Here is a 6,000-nt window from a genome sequence, read left to right as displayed (position 1 = left end):
TTCTTATAATTTTGAAAGAGACTCTGAACTAGTTGTCATTATTTTCTTCCTTCTTGTTGCTGAAGAACTCATTCACAACACTTTTAAATGACTCCCATGCTACACGTTCGTTTGGAGTTAATTTTTCTTAAAAAATCGATCATGCATCATTTTTTAACCTCAGGTCCAATGAATATTCCTTCTTTTAATTTTGCAGCATTCAAGCCAGGGAATATTCTTCGTAGATATTTGAAACCTTTGTCTGTTGTGTCCATACCTTTCATAAAGTTCTTCATGAGCCCTAATTTAATGTGTAAAGGATGGAGATATATTTTTTGTGGGTCAACTAAAGGTTTAAATTTTATGTTTCCCAGGAGTGAAATTTTCTCTTCTTGCCATTCCTTGACTATATAGTGATATTGAGTATCTCGGCTGTCCCAAAGGCACAGAAAAAAAGCATATTTAGTGAATCCACTCTGCATTCCATGTAGAAGACTTTAAGATCCAGCAAATATGCCAACAATGGTTTTCATATTTTAATGATTTCAAGAATACGACGCATGTTTTCGTATATTTCTTTCATTGCTGCACTGTATGCTACAGATATATAGGAAAGTTTATTGCGATTGTGTAACAAAACGGCTTTCAGACTAATTTTAAAAGCATCTATAAATAAGCGCCACTCTTCAGCATTATGTGTAATACCTAGTTTTAATCAGTCCATTTACATCGCTGCATGTACAAACTCCAGAATCTGTAACTATGAAAAATGGTAATAGATCCTTATTTATGTTTCTAAATACTGAAACATTAGTATCTTTATCCAGCACCTTCCATTCCTGAAGACGAAATTCTAGAAACTCAGTCAGCTGTTTAGTTAAGTACAAATCACATACCAGAACGTTGAGTTCCACCTATGTTTTAAATGTGGCTTTTCTTCTCTCTCTTCATCTGTAATGTAGACGTCATCCCTTGGTGTAGAGGGCTGCACAACACCAGTTGACGTTATGTCAGATTCCGATTCTCCTTGCCATGTAGAAGGTGGAATGGGAACAGATAAATTTTCTCCATGAGGTATTGGTCTTATAGCTGATGGGAGATTAGGAAACTGAATGAGTATCTTATTTTTTTAAGAATATCAGTAAAATTAAGCAGAAATAACAGTCATCTTCGTGGTTCTTTTGTTCACGCCATACCATTGGTTCAGAAAGTTTTTACAACTACGCCTTTGCTTCTTCATTTCATTTCATTTCACACAGAACAGTTCACACTACTCGGAAAACCTCTACACCCAAACTAAACAAAATACAGACTGACTGTCTCTGTTTCCATTACCAGGCACCCTGAAAGTCTATATTTTCTTTCAAGTATCAACAAACCATGATTCAGATGTGTCAAGTGAAGAGGGACTTGGTACATGTATACTAGGTATTGAAAAATGTGTATAAATTCTATATTTATAAAGCTAATTATTGAAATTTATTTCATGTGTACCTTGTTAAATGGGAATATGTATGCATACACCAAAATTAAACGTAGGCTCCTGTGGCTTCCACCAGTTTCCTCAAGCGGCCGGTAATGGTATCCACAGTCTTCTGGAGGAAGTTGCGTGGGGCATTGGTGATAATGCCCCGAATCCGTGCTTCCAATTCTTTATTGTCTCTGGACGGATTGTGGCATTCCTTCCTTTCTCTGTATGGCACTATCTCTGAACGAAAACAACGGAATTCCACACTTCATAGCGTGCAGTTCATTCGCGAACAAACAGGTGATAATGAAAATTGTGTGTACATGTAAATCATTAAATATATACACAATTTTCATTATGGTTGCATCAATATTAAAAATTCCACAGCCAATTAATAATACCTAGTTACTTCCCGCCAGCACTATATTTATGGCTATTCATAAAATACAACATTGTTGCAGTGCTCGGAAACCTGACGTGATGGAAAAAATAGGATTACATATTCGTAATCAGCGCATCAGACTTGGTAATAATCAGCATTCTGTTTGTCGGCACAAAAAATGCTGTTGACTAGTGTAATTAGTGTATCTATGTATGATTTTAGTTCAATATTTATAACAAAAAGTACAGGTCAGCCATTCCATCTTTACAGACGAGATATTCAAAGATCAAATTTTAACTTCTTAAAGTGTAGCATAATATAATTGCATCAAAATAAAATTAATTAATTAAACACATGTATGTACTATCAGTTCAGTTAGTACACTACAAGGTTGTTGTATTTGATGATTATTAAATGCATTATATCACTTTTGAAGGTTGTTATGGATGGGACCACATTTTTGACAATACAATATTGGTGCATTTAGTTTTGACGTTTTTCTGTAAACTCTGAAGAAATTTTTCTCTATCCTTTGAATATATTCAATTTCAATTTCTTTTTACACAGGTACAGAAGTTTCAACATTCTTTCTTCTTAGACAGCAAAAAGTAATTTTTAATATTTGAGTGACATGTTATAGACGGGACAAAAGGCTCAACAGTAATAACTCTATATAATTTAACATAATTTAAAATTTGCTTTATTAATGTATAAATGTATATGAAATAAAACAATTTTGGTAACATTAGAGCTAAGAATTAACACTGTAAAATTTGCTCTCAATTTTATAATGACTATTACACATTTACTACGTCATATTACTTTTGATCAATAAAGTGGTACGAAAGAACGTGTTTCAACAAATCATGGCTGCTTATCACTACAATTTTATCACTTCCCTAACATTTATTTTTATCGCTTCCCTAGCATTTGTTTGATTTTATCACTACCCTAGCATTTGTTTCTTTGTGTGCCAACATTTCAAACTGCAAATTATTTACGGTATTATAAAACATGTTTTGCGATCGTCGTTCGTTTCCCGCATAGATAGTCTACTGAAATAGGCTCTGTTCAAACGTTTTGGTGAAGGTAACATTGGTGAAATAGAAATTTAGTAAGTCAATATCTGTTTTATTGTATTAGAGTACTTTATTTCTTATAATCTTTATATACTTTCTTCTATCTTTATCACCTCCCTACCATTTGTTTCTTTGTTTGCCAACATCTCAAACTGCAAATTCTTTACGATACTATAAAACATGCTTTGCAATCGTTATTTGTTACCGCATAGTCAGTTATCTGAAAATGGCTGCTCCATTCAAATGTTTCAGTGAAGCTAACATTAGTGAAAAAGAATTTTAGTAAGTCAATATTTTATTGTATTAGAGTACTTTACTTCTTCTAATCGTGTAATAGTTAATTAAATCCTACTCGAGTTTTGATTTTCTCTAGATAAATTAAAACGTCTAGTGAGATTACTGTTGAAAAATGTTAGCCTAAAGTTCAGGAATTTTCCTTGAAAATTTATAGAAAATCGTATCTCAGACTTGCTTCAGTTCAAGTTCTTGTAGTGACCCTATCATTTCTAAAAACTTCCCTCACAAATTTCTCTGTTGTTTCCATTTTGAAAATATCTTCGAAATCAATGCTCTCGTCTTCTTCCACACCTCCTTGACTGACTACCACATATTTATGTTTTGTCTGCTCTTTGCTCTGATCTACATGCTCCATAAGTAGATATTGCACTGCCTTAATGCCATCTTCTGAAACCTTCTGCACCGCAGTTTCATCATCTTCAATATCTGTGTCTATATATATATGTACCTACATCACTGTAAGTCACTCTGGATCATGTCTGAATTTCTTCAAAATCAGTATCACTTTCTGAATTCACTGTCGTCCACCTTCTGCCAAACTTGGTGTAAATCAGGCATGTTCAGCACGGGCAATTCTAGGCTTTAAATGAGGTGCAACAGTGACATAGAATCTCAGAATCACATTGCAGGCACTTGCTTAAAAATTTCAAATTCAAATTTATCCATAATTTACATTTGAAATGGTATGTTTGAATAGATACCCGAAATGAGCATGTGCTGGTGCTCGGGTACAGTTCAGTAGAGTCTACATAAATTTTACAGACATCAATAATAATGTTGATGATAGAAACAATAGTAACAATAATAATGATACTAATAATAATACTAGGCCTAATAACAGAATAACAGTGACGGAGATAATATAAAGATAGTAATACAAATTAATTAATTAATTAATTTAATAATACAAATAAAAATATTAACAAAATAATAAAATAATAACTGTAAGATTGATTAAATAAAATATAAAAACCACTTAGCGAGAGTTACCGGTAACATAACTTATATAAGCATATAACAGCCAGAAAAAAAAATAACGAACTCAAAATCAACAAAAATGTTTGTTGTATCACATATGACAGCAACCGCCATATTGATATTGTGTTATGCATTATTGGTAGGATATTCTATGTCACTGTTGCACCTTTTAAAGGCTAAAAGTGCCCACACTGAACATGCCTGGTGTAAATGGAGCTCTGATGATACAGTTCTGTCACAATGCTGCTTTGGTACAGAGAAGAAGCCTGGAAGTAATGGCTTGACTGGACGTTTGCTATTACATTGACATTTTTCTGCCTTACTTGTAAGAAAGCTCTGAAACTCTGTATTGGTTTATATCTGCACTGCTTACTAAAATTACTTGGACTCCCTTCACAACACGAGCAAATGTCTTGTAAAAATCTTCTGTTAATGAAACAAGTACTCGTCTTGCTTTGACTTTGGGGTAGACGAAGAGTGGTGCTTCTTTGCCACCTCTGACGGAAAAGGAGCAGTAGATGGTGTAGGGGGGAATGTTATGTTAAAACTCCTAAAATCCTTCACCTAAGGAAGGCTAATAGTGTGGTCTATATTTAGGTGGGTAGGCAAATGAACATTTTATGAAAACATACGTAGGTCTACATAGGAAAAGGTACGAGAGATGCAATTGGACAGCTACAAACAATAGGCGAAAGATGCCTAGAGAAGAATAAAGAAGTGTATGTAGCATTTGTGGACCTAGAAAAGTTTTTTGACAGAGTGGATTGGAATAAACTTATGGGGATCTAAATAAAATAGGTGTTGGATTGGAAAGGGAGGAGGCTGTCCAGTGACCTTTATATGAAACAATGAGTCAAAATCAGGATATGAGAAGAAATGTCAGAAGGAAGTGAAACTGGGAGAGGAGTATGTCAAGATGCAATTTATCACTTACCCTGTTCAACATCTACTTGGGGGGTTTTGTGAAGAACTGTTTACAGAACATGGGAGGAGTGATAGTAAGGGGAAGAATAAACTACATAAGATATGCTGATGATATGGCGTTATTAGCAGAAGAAGAGATGATACTAAGGGAAATGCACTGGTGCTAAATGACAGCTGTGAGCAGTATTAGATGAAGGTAAATGCAAATAAGACGAAAACCGTGGTCATAGGAAGAAAAATAAAAAAGGTAAACTTGCAAATTCTAAATGAGGCAGTAGAGCAAGTAGACAGCTTCAAATACTTGGGGTTTACTATAAGCAGTAACATGAGCTGCTGCCAGAAGTCAAGAGGAGTATAGCAATGGGCAAGGAAACTTTTAATAGAAAAAGAAGTATCCTCTGCAGACCTCTGGAAAAATAACTAAGGAAGAGACTAGTGAAGTGCTTTGTGTGGAATGTAGCATTGTATGGGGCAGAAACATGGTCATTACGACGAAGTGAAGAGAAGCTAGTAGAAGCATTTGAAATGTGGATATGGAGAAGAATGGAACATGTGAAGTAGACAGGAGAATAAGAAATGATGATGTGTTGGAAAGAGTGGGTGAAGAAAGAATGACGCTGAAACTGAAAAGGAAAAGGAATTGGTTGAGTCAATGGCTGAGAAGAAACTGCCTATTGAAGAATGCACTGGAAGGAATGGTAAATGGGAGAAGAGTTCGGGACAGAAGAAGATATCAGATGATAGACGACATTAAGATATATGGATCATATGTGGAGTAAAAAGGCAGAAAATAGAAAAGATTGGGGAAACCTGGGTTTGCAGTGAAAGACCTGCCCTTGGGCAGAAAACTGAATGAACGAGTATTAAAAATGGACCTGGTTCTGAAGATGTAC

General features: G+C 34.7%; 1 protein-coding gene across 1 annotated transcript in view; it reads right to left on the bottom strand.

Annotated features, from left to right (window-relative positions):
- Positions 1-1,662: 1,662 nt before the first annotated feature.
- Positions 1,663-6,000, bottom strand: part of MAPk-Ak2 (MAP kinase-activated protein kinase 2) — a 103,476-nt gene continuing 99,138 nt past the window's right edge. Inside the window, exon 9 of the mRNA XM_069837800.1 lies at positions 1,663-1,687. The gene's annotated coding sequence lies outside the window, so the exon portion shown is untranslated. The remainder of the gene's footprint in view (positions 1,688-6,000) is intronic.

Source organism: Periplaneta americana, chromosome 10 (genome assembly GCF_040183065.1).
Source record: "Periplaneta americana isolate PAMFEO1 chromosome 10, P.americana_PAMFEO1_priV1, whole genome shotgun sequence".
Classification (NCBI taxonomy): Eukaryota; Metazoa; Arthropoda; class Insecta; order Blattodea; family Blattidae; genus Periplaneta; species Periplaneta americana.
The sequence above is the reverse complement of the archived record's forward strand: the minus strand, read 5'-3'. Positions and strand labels throughout refer to the sequence as shown.